Below are 25838 nucleotides of genomic sequence, written 5' to 3' on the forward strand. Positions count from 1 at the left end.
TCCTTGCCTTTGCTTGACTCGACCGTTACAGCAGTTGGCGACTTAACACGCCATTCTTGCTTGCCGACCCTTTTTTTATTATCTTGCACTGGCCAATTGACACTATTGTTCAAACGGCCTCGTGTGGGATAAGAAAGTCTCTCATGAATGGGCCTCCTTTGTTCTGCCCAACCCGGATGAAAAGCATAAGGGGCCATTGGGGGCTGCCACCATCCTCCATTGAAGTCTCCCATGTAATATGGTACATAGGGGAGAGGCGGTACCCATGGTCCAGGCGCCCACGACCCATATGGCCTTGCATGATGCTGAAATTCTTCCCGAGGAGGTGACCTTGAGCGCTTCAAATTTGGTGACCGGTTAGAGCTAGAACCGGCTGCATGATTGGCATACTTGGACAACAACATATCAAAAGTTGGCTCGATTTTCTTGCGCTGCACTTTAGCTTCATTCGTCTTCCACTTGCCAACTTCTGGACTTTTGGGCTTGACAAATTTAACACGAGTATTTTCTTGCGCTTGCGGTTGCCCCCCGAGTGTAGGATTCTTGATGGTGATTTTGATTGTCTCCTTGCCACAGGGTTGCTTGTCAAGCACAACCTGTCTCCCCAAGACCTTGTCACCCTCCTTGTCTTTCCTGGGCTCACCAACAATGACATTAGCTTTATTAGCAGATTCGGCAACCTCCGGTCGAATGAGTAGCTTCTTTCCCTCCAAATCCATGGTATTAATTGGAAAAGGCTGTTTATCAACTTGCATTTCAGAAAAGTTCAATCGTCCGTCATTAATGGCCGATTGTATCTATCGTCGAAAAACATTGCAATCGTTAGTAGCATGAGAAAAAGAATTATGATACTTGCAATAAGCACGCCGTTTTAACTCTTCAAACGGTGGTAAAGTATGAGATATTCTAATAATCTTAGCCTGCAGCAAAGCATCAAATATTTTATCACACTTAGCAATGTTAAAAGTAAACTTCATCTCTTCATCATGATTCTTATGAATCGGTTTCAGATCATTGCAAGTAAAGGGTTTGGCCTTAGATGGCCAAACAAATTCAGTGGAAAAAACATCACCCTCATCGTCCGAGTGATCACTATCATATTCCACCATATTCATCTTTGGACGATCGGCTTTGTATCTATGCACTTCTTTGAGGTCTTTGCTTCGGCTTTCCTGAGCCAAAGCCCTTTGTAAGACTTGGTTGATATTTAAAAACTCGTAGCCTTCTAGCTTTTCTCTAATGGGAGTTCTCAAACCACTCAGCACTAGGTCTGCCAAGTCCCTCTCGGTTATCACCAAACTAAAACACCGATTTTTTGTTTCTCTGAATCTCTTGACGTAATCGGAGACCGATTCATCATGCTTCTGTTTAACCGATGTTAGATGTGACAACTTGAGTTCATTGTCGCCGCTATAAAAGTGATCATGAAACTTCTGCTCTAGCTGCGACCAAACCCGAATGGAACCATGTGGTAAAGAAGAAAACCATGAAAATGCGGTACCAGTTAATGATAGAGGAAATAACCGCACTTTCAACTCATTTAGTGAGCCTGCTTCACCTAATTGTGCCAAGTATTGACTAACATGCTCCCATGTGGTTTTTGTGCCCTCTCCATTGAACTTAACAAAATCTGGAATCTTATATCCCGGAGGGCACTGGATGGCATCAAAGTATTCGGGGTACGGCTTTTGGTAAATCCGATTCCGAGGTAACTCAACTCCAAAATACTCTCGAAGCATCTTAGACATTTCCTCTCTAAGATTAGCTAGACCATCATCCACAGTGGACGATGCAACTTGTGGCAGCGGCATAGGAGGAGTAGGACTACTAGCAGTAGGTATGAACTGTGGCACGTATGCCGAACTATAGTTCGGTAATGGCCGAGTGGTTGTAGCTGTAGGTAGGGTTTGGTTCGGCGTTGCCACCGAACCTGGCATGCTCATAATAGGATTAATAGGTGCAGTCACAATCTGATTTGTTTGAGTAGGATAATAATCCATCGGCACGGGAGGCGCCGATGCAATAGGTAAAGCCAGATTAGGGTTTTGCACACTAGCAGCTACACCATCATTACCACTAGACGATTGAGATGTATTCTTATGAGCATTAGTATTTTCTATGAAAGTTTGGTAGACTAGATTGTTACCATCAGCAATACGACTTTCAATCTCAGCCCACTGCTCGGGAGAAAAGGCAGTACTTACAGAGGGTTTAACCTGCTCGGCTTGAAGAGGAGGGAACTTGACTTCTTTAATCGGAGTGATGTTGCCTTGGCGATCCTTCTTAAACTTTGCAAGGAACTCCTGCAAGTCCTTTTCCTCGCGTGCCTTCTTGTACTCCTCATAAACTTGGCGATGATCGGCTGATATCTCATCAAGACTGGGCTTAATGATGTTATCGGCGTCTATCTCAGATGGCTTGGGAATATCAGACATGGTGGATGATGACGATTGATCTTTGTGTCCCCAGCGGAGTCGCCAAAAAGTGTGTTGACACACAAACACGTCACGTGTACCCTCGACGCCCGGGGTGATGCACCGCAGCTCACGTCGAAGGAGACCCGACCGACAGCGCGATACGCAAGACAGTCGGCGGGCGCTTTTGCAGACCCGAAACCCCCCGCACCCGGGAGGGACCCCGTCAGGGATTGCGGCAGCTATGGGCTGCCCTAAGTCGATTCGCTCACCCCTAGAGCCTCGATATTCGCAGCTCTCAAACACGAAGAACAGCGAAGAACGAGAGAGAAAAACGGTGGAGAGATAAAACGTAGATGAAAAGTAATATATTGATTTGTTCGATTGTGTGTTGTTCAATCGGCCGTCACGCCCAACATATATAAGAGGCGGCTGGACTTCCCGTACAAGCAAAAGATTCATCTAGGCTTTCCTTACAAGAAAATTACATCAATTCACGACCTAGAGTCCTAGTTCTGGTCCCACTTGGATTCAGCCCGAATCTGATCCAATCTTCTGTCTTGCTCCTTGCGCGGGCCGTGGAACCTGCATATGACTTCCGATGGAGACGGTTCAAATATCAATTTTGTACACTTCGATGAGGCCAACAATCCGTATGTTGATCACTTTTCCAAATAAGGCCATCTTGAATACTCCACGGGGTCATCTTTAATTTCGAGTCGGACTCGGTCATGTAGCTGACTGGACCATCCGACTCTTGTAGCGTCTCTGCAGGTCGTATACTACGTCGGATGATGATGACTCCAAAAGCAAAGTTGACCGTTTCGACGTTACGAATAACTTTCATGTTGAACACTTCTTCATCCGAGTCCATCTAGATAATCATTTGAGCCCATCTTCAACTTCTGGTCGGATTGGCCTTGACAGTTTCCACCCAGCAAGCTCTTTCCCGGCAAGCTTTTAAGCCCCGGCAAGGTCTTCGGCCGGCAAGCTTTTCCCCCGGCAAGCTTTCCTCCCCAGCAAGGTTTCACACCAGCAAGCTTCTCCGCCGGCAAGCTTTCCACGCCGGCAAGCTTCTCCGCCGGCAAGCTTTCACGCCGGCAAGCCCTCACATCGGCAAGGTTTTACCCCAGCAAGGTTTCATTCAGCCGGCAAAGGCCGAATAATTTCTCACTCAGGGCCAACCCACGAAGTGTTGCCTCTAACTTTTGCATACGAACCCAAATTCATGACCATGCCAAAATCTGGTGTCAACAGCGGTAGTACCGCGTCTCCGGTGCGGTAGTACCGTGCGTCGCTGGCTGAGTTGGTGGATAACGGTTGGATTTGTTCTTCCACTATAAAAGGGGAGTCTTCTTCTCCGACTTGACTTACCTCTTCCACCCCAAGCTCCATTGTTGCTCTAAGCTCCATTTTCGCCCGATCTCTCTCCCTAGCCAATAAAACTTGTTTATTTCCTAGGGATTGGTTGAGAAGGCCCCGATCTACACATCCACCAAGAGAAATTTGATTCCCCCCACTAATCCCTCGCAGATCTTGTTACTCTTGGGTATTTGAGCACCCTAGACGGTTGAGGTCATCGCGGAGCCATACTCCATTGTGGGGAAGCTTCATGGTGTTGTTGGCAGCCTCCAATTAAGTTGTGGAGATTGCCCCAACCTTGTTTGTAAAGGTTTGGTCACCGCCTTCAAGGGCAACAATAGTGGAATCACGACATCTCACATTGTGTGAGGGCGTGAGGAGAATACGGTGGCCCTAGTGGCTTCTTGGGGAGCATTGTGGCCCTCTTACAAGGGAAGCGCAAGCATTCAATGCACCAACTATGAAGTGGTGCAAGATGAAGCAGATGAATTTCCTATGAATGAAGGTGAAGAACCTCGTGAGCTCTACCGGAGACTAACCACACTCGCGGTCTCACTCCGAGATCATGGGAGCAAGGATACAAATGACAATTGGATCAAGCGGAAATTTCTCAAAGCCATGATGCCTTACTGTCGGATTTCGGGTTCCAGCAAAACCCTTGAGGTACGAACACTGAGGTGCGCATGGAGATCTCTCCTCCCTCTAGCTCATGTCCTCGCCGCAATCTCAAGGCTTAGTGCGTCGAACTCGCAGAACAAAGGGACACAAGATTTATACTGGTTCGGGCCACCGATGTGGTGCAATACCCTACTCCAGTGTGGTGTGGAGGACTGCCTCTTGGGCTGAGGATGAACAGTTACAAGGGAAGATCAACCTCCTGAGGAGAGGTGCTCTTGTGCTTGGTGAGTTTGTGTGGTTGCCTCAGTGGAGTGGATCCGGTCCCAGATGAGATCTCCCCTCTCTACGGTGGTGGCTACTCCTATATATAGAGGCCCGGGCCCTCTTCCCAAATATTAGGCGGGAAGGGATCCCACAACGGCCAATTTGAAGGGGGACAGCTAGTACAAGCTATCCTGACAAAAGATGGTCTTCGCCTGCCAAAGGCTCTGGTGATGACTCCATCCTGGGCTCCACGGTGACCTCCGTCCTGCCGTCCTGCTGGTCTTGGTCTCGTTGCACCGATATGGAAACCTTTGCCTACTACCTCGGGACTCCTCACCTGTGCTTGCCTCCTTAGCAACAAAGAGGAAACGAGGACACTGCGCCCACTGGCGCCCGCCTGGCCTTGGACGTCATGGCTTGCGTCATAGGAACCTCGCGAGGTGCCCCTTGCCTTGATCTCTCTGCCCCTCACGAGCCAGCCTGTCGAGGCCGCCCCCGAGGAGGTCTTGCATCATCCGCCTCGCGAGGGTCTTGAGTGTTTGCTGGTGAAGATGGGCCATACAGGGCCGCTGGTGGGGCCACACTATGGGCCGCACGCAGGCAAGTCTGGGGACCCCCGTTCCCAGGACGCCCACAGTAGCCCCCGGGCCAAAGGCGTGCTCAGACTTGGCTTTGGAGCGAAGCCAAAGGGCAAGTGTGGAGCTCCACGGGCCCCAACAGCCCGCGGCTTGTTTGATGCGTGTCGGTCGATTGGACGTGGGTGTCTCCGCTTCCCCACGCAGCCTTGATATCCACCTGGCTAGGCGGCCACCGTGTCTTACACAGTTACCCCCCATTGCCGGTGACGCGCCCCTCCAACTCTCCTGCCTTTTTGAAACAATAACCTCCTCCTCCACTCTATCCTGAGCTCAGCCCTCCTCGTTGCTATGGCGCCCCGGCGAACGAAGAAGGAAAAGAGGAAGTCTCAGTCTTCAGCTAGTCCACCCCCGACCGTTGAACCCGCCGTTGGCCGGTCACTGGTGCTCAACCAGGAAGCCATGGACAAGGTTCGCCCTACGCTCGCCGCTGACTCCAACGAATGGGGGAGGACGACAGCCTGGCCTGCATCTCGTGCCTCCGTTGACAGGACAGCCATCGATGTTCCATTCTTCATCGACGCCTTGTGGGCTGGCCTGGTTCCTCCTTTCTCTGCCTTCTTCAACGCCGTGCTCTCCCACTATTAGATCCATATGTGGCACTTGGATCCCCAATCAGTCTTCCTTCTTACTGTCTTTGCTTTCGTCTGCGAGGCCATGGTGGGCATTCCCCCTTCAGTGGTCCTACTGTGCCATTTCTTCTCGCTGCACCTGATTGATCCTCGACAATGCTCGGGATGTCTGAGCTTCCAGGCGGTGGCCGCGACGGCAGGCTCGGGGATTGACTTTGAGCTCCCACCATCTGTGAGCGGGTTTCGGACACGGTGGGTGTTCGTGGACGTCGGTGTGCTCAGCCCCTGCTCTCGCCCCCTTTGGCGCCCGCCGTTTCCAGCTTCGGCTGGGGCCGTGAGAAGCTCGCGGACCCCCGCCTTGCCTTCGTCTAGCTCCGGTTGAAGAGGCTGAAAGATCTCGGCGTGACTGCGTCCATGGTGATGAAGGAGTTCCTCCGGCGCCGCTTCGCCCCCTGATAACCCACAAGTATAGGGGATCGCAACAATTTTTGAGGGTACAGTATTCAACCCAAATTTATTGATTCGACACAAGGGGAGCCAAAGAATATTCTCAAGTATTAGCAGCTGAGTTGTCAATTCAACCACACCTGGAAACTTAGTATATGCAGCAGAGTGTTTAGTAGCAGAGTAATAAGATAGTAGTGGTAATGGTAGCAAAAGGTAATGATAGCAAAAGTAATATTTTTGGTGTTTTGTAGTGATGATAACAATAGCAACGGAAAAGTAAATAAGTGAAGAACAATATATGGAAAGCTTGTAGGCAATGGATCGGTGATAGAGAATTATGCCGGATGCGGTTCATCATGTAACAGTCATAACATAGGGTGACACAAAACTAGCTCCAATTCATTAATGTAACGTAGGCATGTATTCCGAATATAGTCATACATGCTTATGGAAAAGAACTTGCATGACATCTTTTGTCCTACCCTCCCGTGGCAGCGGGGTCCTAGTGGAAACTAAGGGATATTAAGGCCTCCTTTTAATAGAGTACCGGACCAAAGCATTAACACATAGTGAATACATGAACTCCTCAAACTACGGTCATCACCGGGAGTGGTCCCGATTATTGTCACTTCTGGGTTGCCGGATCATAACACATAGTAGGTGACTATAGACTTGCAAGATAGGATCAAGAACTCACATATATTCATGAAAACATAATAGGTTCAGATCTGAAATCATGGCACTCGGGCCCTAGTGACAAGCATTAAGCATAGCAAAGTCATAGCAACATCAATCTCAGAACATAGTGGATACTAGGGATCAAACCCTAACAAAACTAACTCGATTACATGGTAAATCTCATCCAACCCATCACCGTCCAGCAAGCCTACGATGGAATTACTCACGCACGGCGGTGAACATCATGAAATTGGTGATGGAGGATGGTTGATGATGACGACGGCGACGGATTCCCCTCTCCGGAGCCCCGAACGGACTCCAGATCAGCCCTCCCGAGAGAGTTTAGGGCTTGGCGGCGGCTCCGTATCGTAAAATGCGATGAATTCTTCTCCCTTATTTTTTCTCCCCGAACACGAATATATGGAGTTGGAGTTGAGGTCGGTGGAGCTCCAGGGGGCCCACGAGGCAGGGGGGCGCGCCCAGGGGGCAGGCGCGCCCCTACCCTCGTGGCTAGGGTGTGGGCCTCCTGGCCTTGATTATTTGCCAATATTTTTTATTATTTCCAAAAATAATCTCCGTGGAGTTTCAGGTCATTCCGAGAACTTTTGTTTCTGCACATAAATAACACCATGGCAATTCTGCTGCTAACAGCGTCAGTCCGGGTTAGTTCCATTCAAATCATACAAGCTAGAGTCCAAAACAAGGGCAAAAGTGTTTGGAAAAGTAGATACGACGGAGACATATCAACTCCCCCAAGCTTAAACCTTTGCTTGTCCTCAAGCAATTCAGTTGACAAATTGAAAGTGATAAAGAAAAACTTTTACAAACTCTGTTTGCTCTTGTTGTTGTAAATATGTAAAGCCAGCATTCAAGTTTTTGGCAAGGATTATGAACTAACCATATTCACAATAACTCTTAGGTATCATGTTTACTCATATCAATGGCATAATCAACTAGCGAGCAATAATAATAAATCTCGGATGACAACACTTTCTCAAAACAATCATAATATGATATAACAAGATGGTATCTCGCTAGCCCTTTCTGAGACTGCAAAACATAAAGCGGAGCACCTTTAAAGATCAAGGACTGACTAGAAATTGTAATTCATGGAGAAAGAGATCCAGTCAAGTCATACTCAATGTAAACTAACAGTAATGAATGCAAATGACAGTGGTGCTCTCCAACTAGTGCTTTTTAATAAGAGGATGATTACTCAACATAAAAGTAAATAGATAGGCCCTTCGTAGAGGGAAGCAGGGATTTGTAGAGGTGCCAGAGCTCGGTTTTGAAATAGAGGTGAATAATATTTGAGTGGTATACTTTCATTGTCAACATAACAACCAAGAGATGGCGATATCTTCCATGCTACACACATCATAGGCGGTTCTCAAACAGAATGGTAAAGTTTATACTCCCCCTCCACCAACAAGCATCAATCCATGGCTTGCTCGAAACAACAAGTGCCTCCAACTAACAACAGTCCCAGGATGAGTTTTGTTTGCAATTATTTTTATTTGATTTGCATAAAGCATGGGACTGGGCATCCCGGTGACCAGCCATTTTCTCGTGAGTGAGGAGTGGAGTCCACTCCTCTTGAGAATAACCCGCCTAACATGGAAGATACGGACATCCCTAGTTGATACATGAGCTATTCGGGCATACAAAACAGAATGTTTATTTGAAGGTTTAGAGTTTGGCACATACAAATTTACTTGGAACGGCAGGTAGATACCGTATATAGATAGGTATGGTGGACTCATATGGAACAACTTTGGGGTTTATAGGATCGATGCACAAGCAGTATTCCCGCTTAGTACAGGTGAAGGCTAGAAAAAGACTGGGAAGCGACCAGCTAGAGAGCAACAACAGTCATGAACATGCATTAAAATTAATCAACATCGAATGCAAGCATGAGTAGGATATAATGCACCATGAACATACATATCGTAGAGGCTATGTTGATTTTTTTCAACTACATGCGTGAACATGTGCCAAGTCAAGCCACTCGAATCGTTCAAAAGAGGATACCACCCTATCATACCACATCACAACCATTTTAATAGCATGTTGGCACGCAAGGTAAACCATTATAAGCTCCTAGCTAATTAAGCATGGCATAAGCAACTATAATCTCTAATTGTCATTGCAAACACGTTTATTCATAATAGGCTGAATCAGGAATGATGAACTAATCATATTTACAAAAACAAGAGAGGTCGAGTTCATACCAGCTTCTCCCATCTCAATTAGTCCATCATATATCGTCATAATTGCCTTTCACTTGCACGACCGAATGATGTGAATAATAATAACAGTGCACGTGCATATAGGAGTCACTTCAACAATAATGCATTCAATAAACAGGAGAAGACAAGGCAATATGGACTCTTGGTTAAATCAACAATAATGCATATAGGAGTCACTTCAACAATTTAATTATGGTCTTCTCCTATCGACCCCCAAAGAAAAGAAAAGAAATAAAACTATTTACACGGGAAAGCTCCCAACAAGCAAAAGAAGAACATGAAATCTTTTTGTTTTTTTAATTACTACTACATGCATAGAAATTAAAGCTAGCTAAAAGCTACAAGTAATTTTTTTGGTTTTCCCTAAGGTTTATCAAACACACAAGAAGAAGGCATAAAAAGGAAATAAACTAGTATGGATGATACAATGAAAAAGTATGAGCATCGACAACTAGCAATGAGTGTGTGAACATAAATGTAATGTCGGTGGGAAATACGTACTCCCCCAATCTTAGGCTTTTGGCCTAAGTTGGTTTATGGCCACGACTAGCCTGGCGGATATCCAAAGTTGTAACTGGGGTCGTACTGTGATGCATAGTCAGATTGCCACTGGCTGGCAATCACCTCCGGATCCCACTAGTAATCAGACTATTGTGGAGGCTCAAATTGTGGTTCCGGCTCTGGCTCAGCAGCTGATGTAGGGTTCCGGTAGGCATGAATGGCCTCATACGGAACAAGGTACTTGCCTGCAGATAAATCAAACAAGGAAGGAGCAGGCAGGGTAATAGTCTCAAGATGATGTTTATCAAAGAACAATTTGTATTTAAGCTCATTTTCCTATTCTTAACAATAAAATCATGTGCTACCATACTCTTGTAATCTAAATAAACAGTAGGCACCAATTTTTCTTCCTTTTCGTACTGCCTAATAGGTATATTATAGTGTGCAGCAAGACGTGAAGCATAGACACCTCCGAAGATGGGGTCCTTTGTACGGTTTAGACTTAACTGTTTGGCAATAATACCGCCCATACTAACAGAGTCGTCACGGAATGTAACATCCCAAATTTTCAATTTGGAATGTTATACATTAGGTCATCTTTGCATATCATATTTTATTGCATTTTGGCTTGATCCTAGAAATTCTAGGCAACTCAAGGACCCACAGAGAGAGTTGGGAATTTCGTTATTTTCATATTTGAGTTTTTCTCGAATTTTCAAAAGAGGGTCGTTTAATTTTAATTATTTTTCTCTTCGAATATTTCTTTTATAAAAATAAAAGAGAGAGATGATAAAATGACTTCCTCAAAATAAAGAAATATTGGAGATTAATGTTAAAATCAAATAAGGTTTTTATTCAGATTTTTTATCGCTATTTTATTTGAATTAGGAAAAATATGCGTTTTTCAAAATTTCATTAGAGGCCCAAATAAATGTTCACCTTGTCCAGCATATTTTTAGAGGACAGGGAAAATTTATTTCAGGATTTTCGGAGTCCATTTAGTATTTCTTTTATTCATTTTTCTATGTGGAATATATTTTAAAAAAGGAGGAAACCGAGTTTGGGCCGTACCTGCCCGGGACTCCGCCGGGGGGGGGGGGGCTTTATAAGCCGCCGAGGCCACAGCCCCGTAGCCCACCAGCCCGCCCCGCTGAAACCCTAGCCGCGCCAGCCAGCCGCCCCGCCGGAGCCGCGCCGCCGCCTCGCCACCTCGCCGCCGTCATCGGAGTTCATCGGAGCCGCCCGAGTTCGCCGCCGCCGCCGCCAGTTTCCTTTGACCGGTTCGGTTTTTGGGTAAAAACCTAGATGCATATTTTTATTAGATCGGTTTTATTTTTTTTCCGGTTTAGCTATATAGCGGATGTTCGTCCATACGTTCATTTTAACGAACGGTTTTCGCCCGTTAGCCGTAGACAGCGAACGTTCGTTCGTTAGCCTGTTCGTCAGTTTTTCTTTTTCTCGGATTTTTTGCGATGATTTTCGATCGCGATTTCTGATCCGATTTTCGTTTTAGTTTAACTTTTCGCTCGTTTATCAGAATCAGGCGATTTAAGCGCCTAGAGTTTCGCCTCGAAGCCCTCTTTCTGTTTAATCAACTTAAACAAGTTTTTTGCTACTGTAAGATTTGACTTTAGTCCAGATTAGCAATCGAAGCTTGTTTCTTTCGCAGTTTGAGTTTCGTTGCTTCGTTTGATTATATTCTTTTTGCAAACATGAGTTTTTAAGTTGAACTTTCTGGTTAGATCTTCTTATTTGAGTTTTACCCGTGCATCTTGCTTGATTGCTTATTGTATGCTTGTTTGATTGCGATAGAGTACCCGGAGTGCGAGCGTGCTACTACGAGTCCCTAGGTTTCACGGATCATCAGCAAGGCAAGTAACACTTGGATCATACCTCTTTACTACCTAGTTTTATTGCATTAGATCAATCCTCAAACAATTGCATGGTTAGGATCTGAATAAATTGTGGGTTGGGAAGTAGATGAGGTAGTACCTATTCACCTATTTATTATCAAACCCATGGGAGTTACTTCTACGTTGCTTATATTGCTGTGCTATGCTCGTAGACGTGGTTTGGGTTTGAGTGTATTCATGATAGATGTGAGTATTGTTAATTAATGGTTAACTTAAGGTGGCAACTTTAATACACATCTGGGTGGATTGAGGCACCTGGGGAACCCAGTGTTGCCTGTATTTTTTTGGAAATCCCGGGGTACCATGTGATTCTCCTATGGACTGCCACCCAGGCTCAAAGGGATCATAAGATTATTCAAGCTAGAAACTTCCGTGTGCAGCCACATGCCATGATGGGCTCTGGCATAGTTGAGTAAGTTGTGGGAAACCTTTCCATGATGGGCTAGCAGATGTAGGGAATTGTAGGTGTATAGGCCTATCTATCGGTTAAGGGGACCTCTTCGGAAAGACTGTGTCTCGGTCATCCATTTCTCAAACATCATGTAGTGTGAGAAATTTAACGGAGGAGATCAAGTCTTGTGGGGAAAAGTGCGCAAACCTTTGCAGAGTGTACAAACTAATCATGGTTAGCCGTGTCCCCGGTTATGGACATCTTGAGTATCTAGTTCTTGGATTGTCATGTGGATCTCATCACTCTTAATATAATTTGATTGGGTTTAATGATGATGCTTAATTGGGATTGAGTTGGGTGAACCTTCTCAATGTTTAACAACCACCATGATAGTTAAATAAAATTTATTCCTTTGTCGTAGGAAAAAATTGGCTTTTCGCAAAACCTATTAACCAAACAGCCTCCACCAGCCATATATGCATGTAGTGATAGCATTATTCTGTTCATTACTCTCTTGTGTTACAATGCCAGCATATTCCATGTGCTGACCCGTGTCGGGCTGCAACGTATCATGCTGCAGACTTTTCAGACGACAAGTAAGGAGCCTTAGATCGTGGTCTTTCAGTCAGTTATGCCGTTGGAGTTGATGGACTCACTTTATCTTCCAAGCCTTCCGCTGTTATCGTATTAGATGGCCTTAAGCCATATTTATTGTAATAAGTTTATCTTTTGAGACATTCGATGTAATAAGTGTGTGATTGCTACTCTGTTATAAATCCTCAAGTACTATGCGTGTCAGCATTACCGATCCAGGGATGACACTGATGCACAGAGATCAGACTGTTTGAGGTCTGGTCGCTACAAGATGGTATCAGAGCACACGCTGACTAAAGGACACGACCACTAAGCTAAAGCCCTAGATCACTACTCTCTTCTCATTTCTGACTCCTCTCCATTTTCTACTCTTTAGGATGGCGGACGCAAGGAACAGGTTTGCACAACCAGATGAAGACACACCTTTTGGACGCCACTTGAAGGAAGCCACTAGGTAACTGCACATCGGAATACCAAGCTTCACCGGGACTTACAACGCCACTTTACCAGAAGAGGAGCATTGGATGATTCAAGTTCAAGTTCCAGGAAGGACATTTACGCTAGTCACTGAGCCCATAGAGTTTTCCTTTGATGCACCAACCTGGAGTCTAGGAAAGAGTATGGCAGCCCACATCACCATGGGCCGCATGGGAGAAGTTTACCACATGGATCTCAAGGATACTATCTACCAGATTTGTGGGCGCTGAGATGAGCAATGGGAGATGATTAGCACCAGGAATGATAGATCCATTGCAGCTTTCATCCAGGAGTTAAACCAGCACATTCGTCGCCAGGAGAACCAGATGCGCGCAGGCATGATAGGTCTAAAGAAGGCGATGACCAGGATCACGGAGCTGGAGGAAGAGCTCAAGTCTACACGCGATGGATACGAGGAGGAAATGATGATACAAGTGGAGATGAATGATGATCTGACAAGGAAGCTAGGAGTATTCATGGGAGACCCCGCGCCAGGAGGAGAAGACGACGATTCTACTTGCCTGGAGAACTAGATCATCATCGACGACACCGACTCGGACCCCGACGATAGCGATGATGACTATGTTGATGAAGCCGGAGTGGATGTTATGGAGTCTTCCACCGATCAATTTTTGTAGTCGACGACCATATCAGTAGTAGTATTCCACCATGTATATAGTATAGTCCGAGCACTTTTGTAACGATAGTTCTAGACCGATTGTATGCCCTTGCTTGATTGATTGAGTGATATGATTGTGTTTTTCTCATGTGCATATGGGTAGTGTTTTCTCACTAGACCTCATTCTATTCTATTCTCTTCCCTCTAAACCCTTAGATGCCTCCGAGACGTGACCCCGGATTTACCTTTCCACCGGAGCTCACTTAGTTGAACCACCAACAGAATACCTTGATGCAGTTGTTAGTTCAGAACCAAGGCAACAACAACAACAGCAACCCACCACCACCACCACCCCCAGTTGGCAACTTAGCCCGTTTTCTGAGGTTGCAGCCGCCAGTGTTTTCCAGTAGCACCGAGCCGATAGTGGCAGATGATTGGCTCTGCAGGATTGGAAGGGAGTTAGCCACTGGAGGATGCATAGATGTTGAGAATGTGCTTTTTGTCGCACACCAATTGGATGGACCAGCAGCCTCATGGTGGGTGAATTACACTGTCACCTATCCTATAGCCAAGTTTACATGGGACCAGTTCCAGCAGGCTTTTCGCACTGCCCATGTATCAGCAGGAGCTATGGCCATGAAGAAGCGTGAGTTCCGCAACTTACGCCAAGGAGGACGCACCGTTGGCCAGTATGTGGATGACTTTAGCAAGCTAGAACGTTATGCCCCAGATGACGTTGCTACGGATGCAGCTAAACAGGAGAAGTTTCTGGAAGGAATGAATGATGAGCTGAGCATGCAATTGATGGTAGCAACCTTTAATAACTACCAATAGTTGGTAGATAGAGTTGTCATGCTTGAAGGGAAGCAGCAGTAGATTGACAACTGCAAGAGGAAGTATGGACAAGGGAAGTATAATTCTGGAGCTCAGCAGAGACCCCGTCTTACCCCGAACTCGGGAGGACCCCTTCAGCATAACCATGGAGGTCACAATCGCAGTGGAGGAAGTTCGCACAACCATAGTGGCTCCAAGAACAGGAATGGTAATGGAGGAAGCAACGGACAGAACCGTTCCAACCCAGCAACCCTCGCCAAGAAAGATCTAAGCCACGTTACTTGCTACAAGTGCCAGAAGACCGAACATTACGCCAATGAATGTCCTGAAGCTAAGAATGGAAATGGCAATGGAAGTTCTGGGAAGAAGCCCAACCCTTTCAACAGGGGACAAGTGAACCACGTTAACGTGGAGGAGATTGAAGCCCAGCCAGATGCAGTAATAGGTAAGTTTTTGGTTAAGTCATTTACTGCAGTCGTTCTTTTTTATACTGGTGCATCGCATTCATACATATCAAGGGGATTTGTGGATAAGTATAAGCTGCCCACCAAAGTTCTTAGTACACCTATGTTAGTGAGCTCACCAGGAGCAGAGTATATGGCAAGCCAAGGATGTTCTCATATGCCATTGACCATAGGTAGGCATGTTTTCCCCTCAGACCTGATAATTTTGGAGTCACAAGGTTTGGATGTGATTCTAGGTATGGATTGGCTATCGATGTATGGAGGAAACATCGATTGCGCCAGTAAGTCGATTTTGCTCACCACCCCAGAAGGAAGAAGGATCAAGTATGTATCCTGGCATGTGCCGATTAGGACTCAAGTAAATTCCTTATCAGGTGTTGTACAGGAGAAAGTACCAGTGGTGAGGGATTTCCCGGATGTATTTCCAGAAGAGTTGCCAGGCATGCCACCGGATAGAGACATCGAGTTTTTGATTGAGCTTTTGCCAGGCACAGGGCCAATATCTAAGAGACCGTACAGGATGCCCGCACATGATTTAGAGGACATTAAGAAGCAGATTAAGGAGTTACTGGATAAAGGATATATTCGCCCAAGCTCATCACCTTAGGGATCACCAGTACTTCTAGTGGATAAGAAGGATGGATCGTTGAGGATGGTTGTTGATTATCGATGATTGAATGAGGTGATGATCAAGAACAAGTACCCACTGCCCGTGATCAATGATTTGTTTGATCAGTTGCAAGGAGCTAAGGTGTTTTCCAAGATCGATCTGCGATCATGGTACCACCAGCTGAAGATTCGAGAGCAGGACATACCTAAGACAGCTTTTACCACTAGGTACGGGCTATATGAGTATACCGTTATGTCATTTGGCCTGACTAACGCACCTGCCTATTTCATGAACTTGATGACCAAGGTGTATATGGAGTTTTTGGATAAGTTTATTGTGGTGTTCATTGATGATATTCTGGTCTACTCGAAGAATGAAGAGGAGCATAAAGAGCATTTGCGATTAGTACTTGGGAAGCTTAGAGAACATCAGCTATACGCCAAGTTCAGCAAGTGTGAGTTTTGGTTGAAGGAAGTTAGATTCCTTGGACATGTTATATCCGAAGAAGGAATAGCGGTAGACCCCGCCAAAGTCGTCACTGTGACAAATTGGGAGGCAACCATGTCAGTTGGAGAGATCCAGAGTTTTCTTGGACTCGCAGGATACTACCGGAGGTTCATTGAGAATTTCTCGAAGATTGCAAAGCCTATGATGGAGTTGTTAAAAAGGGACACCAAGTTCAAATGGACTAAGGAGTGTGAGGCCGGTTTTTAGGAGTTGAAGAAACGCTTGGTTACATCACCAGTGTTGATCCTGCCAGATCAACGCAAGGATTATGAAGTGTATTGCGACGCTTCTCGTCGAGGACTTGGAGCAATGCTTATGCAGGAAGGAAGAGTTGTTTCGTATGCCTCACAACAACTGAAACCCCATGAGTTGAATTACACTACCCATGATTTGGAGTTAGCGGCCGTAGTGCATGCATTGAAGACTTGGAGACATTTTCTCATCGGAAACCATTGTGAGGTATAAACGGATCACAAGAGTTTGAAGTATATCTTCATGCAAAAGGAGTTGAATCTCAGGCAGAGGAGATGGTTGTAGCTCATTAAAGATTATGATATGAAGTTGCATTATCATCCCAGAAAGGCTAACATAGTAGCCGATGCATTGAGCCGCAAGAGTCATGTCAATACACTCATGACCGGAGGGTTACCCAAGGAGTTAGCAGAAGACTTTCGTGAGCTATGTTTGGAGATAGTTCCGAGAGGCTATGTAGCAGCATTGGAGATTCAGTCTACTTTGATGGATAAGATCAGAGAAGCTCAGAAGACGGATAAGGAGATTGCCGAGATAAAGGAATGGATGAGAAAAGGAAAGGCTAAAGGATTTCATGAGGATGAGGACGATACCTTCTGGTTTGAGGACCGCGTATATGTGCCAAATGATCAAGAGATCAGGAAGCTGATTTTGCAAGAGGCCCATGATTCGCCATATTCGATTCACCCAGGAAATACCAAGATGTATCTGGATTTGAAGGATAGATTCTGGTGGACCGGAATGAAGAAGGATATTGCGGAGTATGTAGCAGTTTGTGTTGTATGTTAGAGAGTGAAGGCGGAGCATCAGAAGCCAGCAGGATTGCTACAACCATTGCCGATACCCGAATGGAAGTGGGACAAGCTAGGTATGGATTTTATCACGGGATTGCCCAGGACTCGTTCAGGCTATGACTCGATATGGGTTCTGGTCGCTCGTTTGACAAAAGTAGCTCATTTCATCCCAGTGAAGACCACTTACACCAGTGCTAAGTTAGCAAATATATACATGACCAGGATCGTATGTTTGCATGGAGTTTCGAAGACCATTGTATCAGATAGAGGAACCCAGTTTACCTCAAAATTTTGAAATCAGTTGCATGAAACTTTGGGAACCAGGCTAGAGTTCAGTACAGCTTTTCGCCCGCAGACAGATGGACAAACTGAGAGAGTCAATCATATTTTGGAGGACATGTTGAGAGCTTGTGCGCTAGACTATGGATCTAGTTGGGACGACAATTTGCCTTACGCAGAGTTCTCTTACAACAACAGCTATCAAGCCATCTTGAATATGGCCCCTTTCGAAGCATTGTATGGAAGGAGGTGCAGGACACCGTTGTTGTGGGATGAAGTTGGAGATCGATAGTTGTTTGGACCAGATTTGATTAAAGAGTCTGAATAGAAGGTTAAGCTGATTCACGATAGACTCAAGGTAGCCCAGTCCAGGCAGAAGAGCTATGCGGATTCTAAACGCAAGGAGATAGTTTACGAAGTCGGAGACAGAGTGTATCTTCGTGTATCACCCCTTCAAGGAGTGAAGCGCTTTGGAGTTAAGGAAAAGTTAGCACCACATTTTGTGGGACCATACAAAGTTTTGGAATGTATGGGAGAAGTTGCTTACAAGTTGGAATTGCTCGAAGGATTGTCAGAAGTTCATGATGTGTTCCACGTTTCTCAGTTCAAGAAGTGCCACGCAGAGATTCCTGATATCCCTCTGAGAGATACAGTGCCACTGGAAGCGATTCAGTTGGATGGCGACTTGACCTATGAGGAGAAACCAGTCAGGATTCTTGATTTTGCCAGCCGAGTCACATGCAGCAAGGTTATCAAGTTTTGTAAGGTTCAGTGGAGCCACCATACCGAGGATGAAGCCACCTGGGAACGAGAGGAAGACCTACGGAAGGATCACCCTCACCTATTTTCTAGCCAACCCGAATCTCGAGGGCGAGATTCATCTTAAGGGGGGTAGGTTTGTAACATCCCAAATTTTCAATTTGGAATGTTATACATTAGGTCATCTTTGCATATCATATTTTATTGCATTTTGGCTTGATCCTAGAAATTCTACGCAGCTCAAGGACCCACGGAGAGAGTTGGGAATTCGTTATTTTCATATTTGAGTTTTTCTCGAATTTTGAAAAGAGGATCGTTTGATTTTAATTATTTTCTCTTGGAATATTTCTTTTATAAAAATAAAAGAGAGAGGATAAAATGACTTCCTCAAAATAAAGAAATATTGGAGATTTAATGTTAAAATCAAATAAGGTTTTTATTCGGATTTTTATCGCTATTTTATTTGAATTAGGAAAATATGCGTTTTTCAAAATTGTATTACAGGCCCAAATAAATGTTCACCTTGTCCGGCATATTTTTGGAGGACGGGGAAAATTTATTTCAGGATTTTTGGAGTCCGTTTAGTATTTCTTTTATTCGTTTTTCTGTGCAGAATATATTTAAAAAGAAGAAGAGGAAACCGACTTTGGGCCGTACCCGCCCGGGACTCCGCCCGGGGAGGGGGGGGGGGCTTTATAAGCCGTCGAGGCCACAACCCCCCAGCCTGCCCCGCCGAAACCCTTGCCGCGCCAGCCCGCCGCCGCCGCCCGCTGCCGCCCTGCCGCCTCGCCGCCGGAGCCGGAGTTCGCCGGAGCCGCCAGAGTTCGCCGCCGCCGCCAGTTTCCTTTGACCAGCTCGGTTTTTCGGTAAAAACCTAGGTGCGTTTTTTATTAGATCGGTTTTATTTTTTCCGGTTTTGCTATATAGCGGACGTTCGTCCATACGTTCGTTTTAACGAACGGTTTTTGCCCGTTAGCCGCAGACAGCGAACGTTCGTTCGTTAGCCTGTTCGTCAGTTTTTTCTTTTTCTCGGATTTTTCGCGATTATTTTCGGTCGCGATTTCTGATCCGATTTTCGTTTTAGTTTAACTTTTCGCTCGTTTATCGGAATCAGGCGATTTAAGCGCCTAGAGTTTTGTCTCGAAGCCCTCTTTCTATTTAATCAACTTAAACAAGTTTTTGCTACTGTAAAATTTGACTTTAGTCCAGATTAGTAATCGAAGCTTGTTTCTTTCGCAGTTTGAGTTTCGTTGCTTCGTTTGATTTGATTCTTTTTGCAAAACGGAGTTCTTAAGTTGAACTTTCTGGTCAGATCTTCTTATTTAAGTTTTACCCGTGCATCTTGCTTGACTGCTTATTGTATGCTTGTTTGATTGCAATAGAGTACCCGGAGTGCGAGCAAGCTACTATGAGTCTCTAGGTTCCACAGATCATCAGCAAGGCAAGTAACACTTTGATCATACATCTTTACTACCCAGTTTTATTGCATTAGATCAATCCTCAAACAATTGCATGGTTAGGATCTGAATAAATTGTGGGTTGGGAAGTAGATGAGGTAGTACCTATTCACCTATTTATTATCAAACCCATGAGAGTTACTTCTACATTGCTTATATTGCTATGCTATGCTCGTAGACGTGGTTTGGGTTTGAGTGTATTCATGACAGATGTGAGTATTGTTAATTAGTGGTTAACTTAAGGTGGCAACTTTAATACACATCTGGGTGGATTGAGGCACCTGGGGAACCCAGTGTTGCCTGTATTTTTTTGGAAATCCCGGGATACCGTGTGATTCTCCTATGGACTGCCACCCAGGCTCAAAGGGATCATAAGATTATTCATGCTAGAAACATCCGTGTGCAGCCACATGCCATTATGGGCTCTGGCATAGTTGAGTAAGTTGTGGGAAACCTTTCCATGATGGGCTAGCATATGTAGGTAATTGTAGGTGTACAGGCCTATCTATCGGTTAAGGGGACCTCTTCGGAAAGACTGTGTCTCGGTCATCCGTTTCTCAAACATCATGTAGTGTGAGAAATTCAACGGAGGAGATCAAGTCTTGTGGGGAAAAGTGCGCAAACCTCTGTAGAGTGTACAAACTAATCATGGTTAGCCGTGTCCCCGGTTATGGACATCTTTAGTATCTAGTTCTTGGATTGTCATGTGGATCTCATCACTCTTAATATAATTTGATTGGGTTTAATGATGATGCTTAATTGGGATTGAGTTGGGTGAACCTTCTCAATGTTTAACAACCACCATGATAGTTAAATAAAATTTATTCCTTTGTCGTAGGAAAAAATTGGCTTTCTGCAAAACCTATTAACCATACAGCCTCCACCAGCCATATATGCATGTAGTGATAGCATTATTCTGTTCATTACTCTCTTGTGTTACATTGCCAGCATATTCCATGTGCTGACCCGTTTCAGGCTGCAATGTATCATGTTGCAGACTTTTCAGACGACGAGTAAGCAGCCTTAGGTCGTGGTCTTTCACTCAGTGATGCCGTTGGAGTTGATGGGCTCACTTTTTCTTCCAAGCCTTCCGTTGTTATCGTATTAGATGGCCTTAAGCCATATTTATTGTAATAAGTTCTCTTTTGAGACATTTGATGTAATAAGTGTGTGATTGCTACTCTGTTATAAATCCTCAAGTACTATGCGTGTCAGCATTACCGATCCAGGGATGACACTGATGCACAGAGATCAGACTGTTTGAGGTCTGGTCGCTACAAGATGGTATCAGAGCACACACTGACTGTAGGACACGACCACTAAGATAAAGCCCTAGATCACTACTCTCTTCTCATTTCTAACTCCTCTCCATTTTCTACTCTTTAGGATGGCGGACACAAGGAACAAGTTTGCACAACTAGATGAAGACACACCTTTTGGACGCCACTTGAAGGAAGTCACCAGGTACCTGAACATCGGAATACCAAGCTTCATCGGGACTTACAACATCACTTTACTAGAAGAGGAGCGCTAGATGATTCAAGTTCAAGTTCCAGGAAGGACATTTACGCCTGTCACTGAGCCCATAGAGTTTTCCTTTGATGCACCAACCCGGAGTCTAGGAAAGAGTATGGCATCCCACATCACCATGGGATGCACAGGAGAAGTTTACCACAAGGATCTCAAGGATACTATCTACCAGATTTGTGGGCGCCGAGATGAGCAATGGGAGATGATTAACACCAGGAAGGTTAGATCCATTGCAGCTTTCATCCAGGAGTTAAACTAGCACATTCGTCGCCAGGAGAACCAGATGTGCGCAGGCATGATAGATCTAAAGAAGGCGATGACCTGGATCACGGAGCTGGAGGAAGAACTCAAGTCTACACGCGATGGATACGAGGAGGAAATGATGATACTAGTGGATATGAATGATGATCTGACAAGGAAGCTAGTAGTATTCATTGGAGACCCCGCGCCAGGAGGAGAAGACGACGATTCTACTTGCCCGAAGAACTACATTATCATCGATGACACCGACTCGGACCCCGACGATAGCGATGATGACTATGTTGATGAAGCTGGAGTGGATGTTATGGAGTCTTCCACCGATCAATTTTTCTAGTCGACCACCATATCAGTAGTAGTATTCCACCATGTATATAGTATAGTCCGAGAACTTTTGTAACGATAGTTCTAAACCGATTATATGCCCTTACTTGCTTGATTGAGTGCTATGATTGTGTTTGTCTCATGTGCATATGGGTAGTGTTTTCTCACTAGACCTCATTCTATTCTATTCTCTTCCCTCTAAACCCTCAGATGCCTCCGAGACGTGACCCCGGATTTACCTTTCTACCGGAGCTCACTCAGTTGATCCAGCAGCAGAATACCTTGATGCAGTTGTTAGTTCAGAACCAAGGCAACAACAACAACAACAACCCACCACCACCACCCCTAGTTGACAACTTATCCCGTTTCTGAGGTTGCAGCCGCCGGTGTTTTCCAGTAGCACCAAGCTGATAGTGGCAGATGATTGGCTCTGCAGGATTGGAAGGGAGTTAACCACTGCAGGATGCATAGATGCTGAGAAGGTGCATTTTGTCGCGCACCAATTGGATGGACCAGCAGCCTCGTTGTGGGAGAATTACACTGTCACCTATCCTATAGCCAATGTTACATGGGACCAGTTCCAGCAGGCTTTTCGCACTGCCCATGTATCAGCAGGAGCTATGGCCATGAAGAAGCGTGAGTTCCGCAACTTATGCCAAGGAGGATGCACCGTTGGCCAGTATGTGGATGACTTTAGCAAGCTAGAATGTTATGCCCCAGATGACGTTGCTATGGATGCAGCTAAACAGGAGAAGTTTCTGGAAGGACTGAATGATGAGATGAGCATGCAGTTGATGGTAGCAACCTTTAATAACTATCGACAGTTGGTAGATAGAGCTCTCATGCTTGAAGGGAAGCAGCAGCAGATTGACAACCGCAAGAGGAAGTATGGACAAGGGAAGTATAATTCTGGAGCTCAACAGAGACCCCATTTTACCCCAAACTCGGGAGGACCCCTTCAGCATAACCATGGAGGTCACAATCACACTGGAGGAAGTTCGCACAACCATAGTGGCTCCAAGAACGGGAATGGTAATGGAGGAAGCAACGGACAGAACTATTCCAACCCAGCAACCCCCGCCAAGAAAGATCTAAGCCACGTTACTTGCTACAAGTGACAGAAGACCGGACATTACGCCAATGAATGTCCTGAAGCTAAGAATGGAAACGGCAATGGAAGTTCTGGGAAGAAGCCCAACCCTTTCAACAGGGGACAAGGGAACCACGTTAACGTGGAGGAGATTGAAGCCCAACCATATGCAGTAATAGGTAAGTTTTTGGTTAAGTCATTTACTGCAGTCGTTCTTTTTGATGCTGGTGCATCACATTCATACATATCAAGGGGATTTGTGGATAAGTATAAGCTGCCTTAGATCGTGGTCTTTCACTCAGTGATGTCATTGGAGTTGATGGACTCACTTTATCTTCCAAGCCTTCCGCTATTATCGTATTAGATGGCCTTAAGCCATATTTATTGTAGTAAGTTATCTTTTGAGACATTCGATGTAATAAGTGTGTGATTGCTACTCTGTTATAAATCCTCAAGTACTGTGCATGTCAGCATTACCGATCTAGGGATGACACTGATGCACAGAGATCAGACTGTTTGAGGTCTGGTCGCTACACGGAATAAACCATGGAACAAAATAGTAATATCAGGAACACTAAGGTTTCCACAGTTTCCGCGACCAATTAAGCAACGACTAGCAAATATTGCAAAGTAGCGTAAAACTAGAAAATATATGCTAGTGATTCTTGCATCAGAAACTTTCCTAGTTCCCCCCGCAGTAATAGTGTCAATGAACCCGTCCACATCTCTACGATGTGGTTCCTCTAAGCTACCCTCGAAAGGTATTTTGCAAACCCTGCAAAATTCATATAGTGACATCTTCTTAACCACGTCATATAAATTAAACTCTACTGAAGGAGGTGATTCCCTAGGATAATAATAGAAGTTTTGCACAAAAGTATTGGTGAGTAAGAGATACTGTTCACGTTGGTCGCGGAGGAAGTCGGTGAGGCCTGCATTCTTAGCCAATTCGTAAAAATCATCATAAATACCGGCTGCTCTCAAGAAATCATCAGAAGGCCAATCACATGGTCGAACCTCCGCGGTGCGAGGAAGATTATATTTGGGCCTCTCTGCTTCTTCATTTTGCTTTTCCTTCGAGCTTCGGCTCGATGAGCCCCTCAAAAATCTCTTCATTATTTTTTGAAAAATTCTTAAATTTTTAGTAACTTCAAATCAAAGTGAACCAAGCTCAACAATATTGATAGCAACTACGCCTAGAGCATATATCATGCATTAGAACTACTTGGAACCATATAAATTTGACATGCAAGCTCAAGAACATGGTCACCTAGGCAGCACAAATTTGCAATGAATAAAGCACTAGAACAAAAACTAATTGGACCAATGGAGGAGTCACATACCGAGGAACAATCCCCAAAGCAGTTTTGTGAGAGGTGCTTTGAGCAAGGAGATCGAAAATTGCAGCAAAATGAGCTAGAACTCGTGCTTGAGCTGGATGGTGATTTTTTTGGGAGGAAGAAGAAGTGTGTGGGTGCAGGAATAAGTGGAGGGGAGCCACCATGGGCCCACGAGGCAGGGGGCGTGCCCAGGACCCTCGTGGCCAGGTGCTAGCTCCCCTGCTGTGTTCTCAGTGCCAGATATTCTCAAATATTCCAGAAAAAATCATATTTAAATTTCAGGGCATTTGGAGAACTTTTATTTTCGGGGTATTTTTATATTGCACGGATAAATCAGAAAAGAGACAGAAAATACTATTTTTACTTTATTTCAACTAAATAACAGAAAGTAAAAGGAGGGTATAGAAGGTTGTGCTTTCTAACTTCATCCATCTCATGCTCAACAAAAGGAATCCACTAACAAGGTTGATCAAGTCTTGTTAACAAACTCATTTCGAGTAACATGAAACCGAAGAAATTTCGAATGACACTATGTTACCTCAACGGGGATATGCACATCCCCAACAATAAGAATATCATATTTCTTCTTGACAGTAGGAATAGGAAATTCAAAACCTCCAAAAATAATCGATGGAATTTTTCTAATAGAATTGATACTGTGGACTTGAGGTTGTTTCCTCGGAAAGTGTACCGTATGCTCATTACTATTAACATGAAAAGTGACATTGCCTTTGTTGCAATCAATAACAGCCCCTGAAGTATTCAAAAAGGGTCTTCCAAGAATAATAGACATACTATCGTCCTTGGGAATATCAAGAATAACAAAGTCCGTTAAAATAGTAACGTTTGGAACCACAACAGGCACATCCTCACAAATACCGACAGGTATAGCAGTTGATTTATCAGCCATTTGCAAAGATATTTCAGTAGGTGTCAACTTATTCAAATCAAGTATACAATATAAAGAGAGAGGCATAACATTAACACCGGCTCCAAGATCACATAAAGCAGTTCTAACATAGTTTCTTTTAATGGAGCATGGTATAGTTGGTACTCCGGGATCTCCTAGTTTCTTAGGTATTCCACCTTTAAAAGTATAATTAGCAAGCATGGTGGAAATTTCAGCTTCCGGTATCTTTCTTTTATTAGTAACAATTTCTTTCATGTACTTAGCATAAGGATTCACTTTGAGCATATCAGTTAATCGCATACGCAAAAAGATAGGTCTAATCATTTCAGCAAAGCGCTCAAAATCCTCATAATCCTTTTTCTTGGATGGTTTGGGTGGAAAAGGCATGGGTGTCTGAACCCATGGTTCTCTTTGTTTACCATGTTTCCTAGCAACAAAGTATCTCTTATCATAACATTGATTCTTTGATTGTGGGTTATCAAGATCAATAGCACGTTCAATTTCTATATCATTATCATTACTGGGTTGAGCATCAACATGAACATCATCATTAACATTTTCATTAGGTTCATGTTCATTACCAGATTGTGTTTCAGCATCAGAAATAGAAATATCATTGGGATTCTCAGGTGGTTTAGCAATAGGTTCACTAGAAGCATGCAAAGTCCTATCATTTTTCTTTTTCTTCCTTTTAGA

This window comes from Triticum urartu, chromosome 6 (assembly GCF_003073215.2).
Source record: "Triticum urartu cultivar G1812 chromosome 6, Tu2.1, whole genome shotgun sequence".
In the NCBI taxonomy this organism is placed as follows: domain Eukaryota; kingdom Viridiplantae; phylum Streptophyta; class Magnoliopsida; order Poales; family Poaceae; genus Triticum; species Triticum urartu.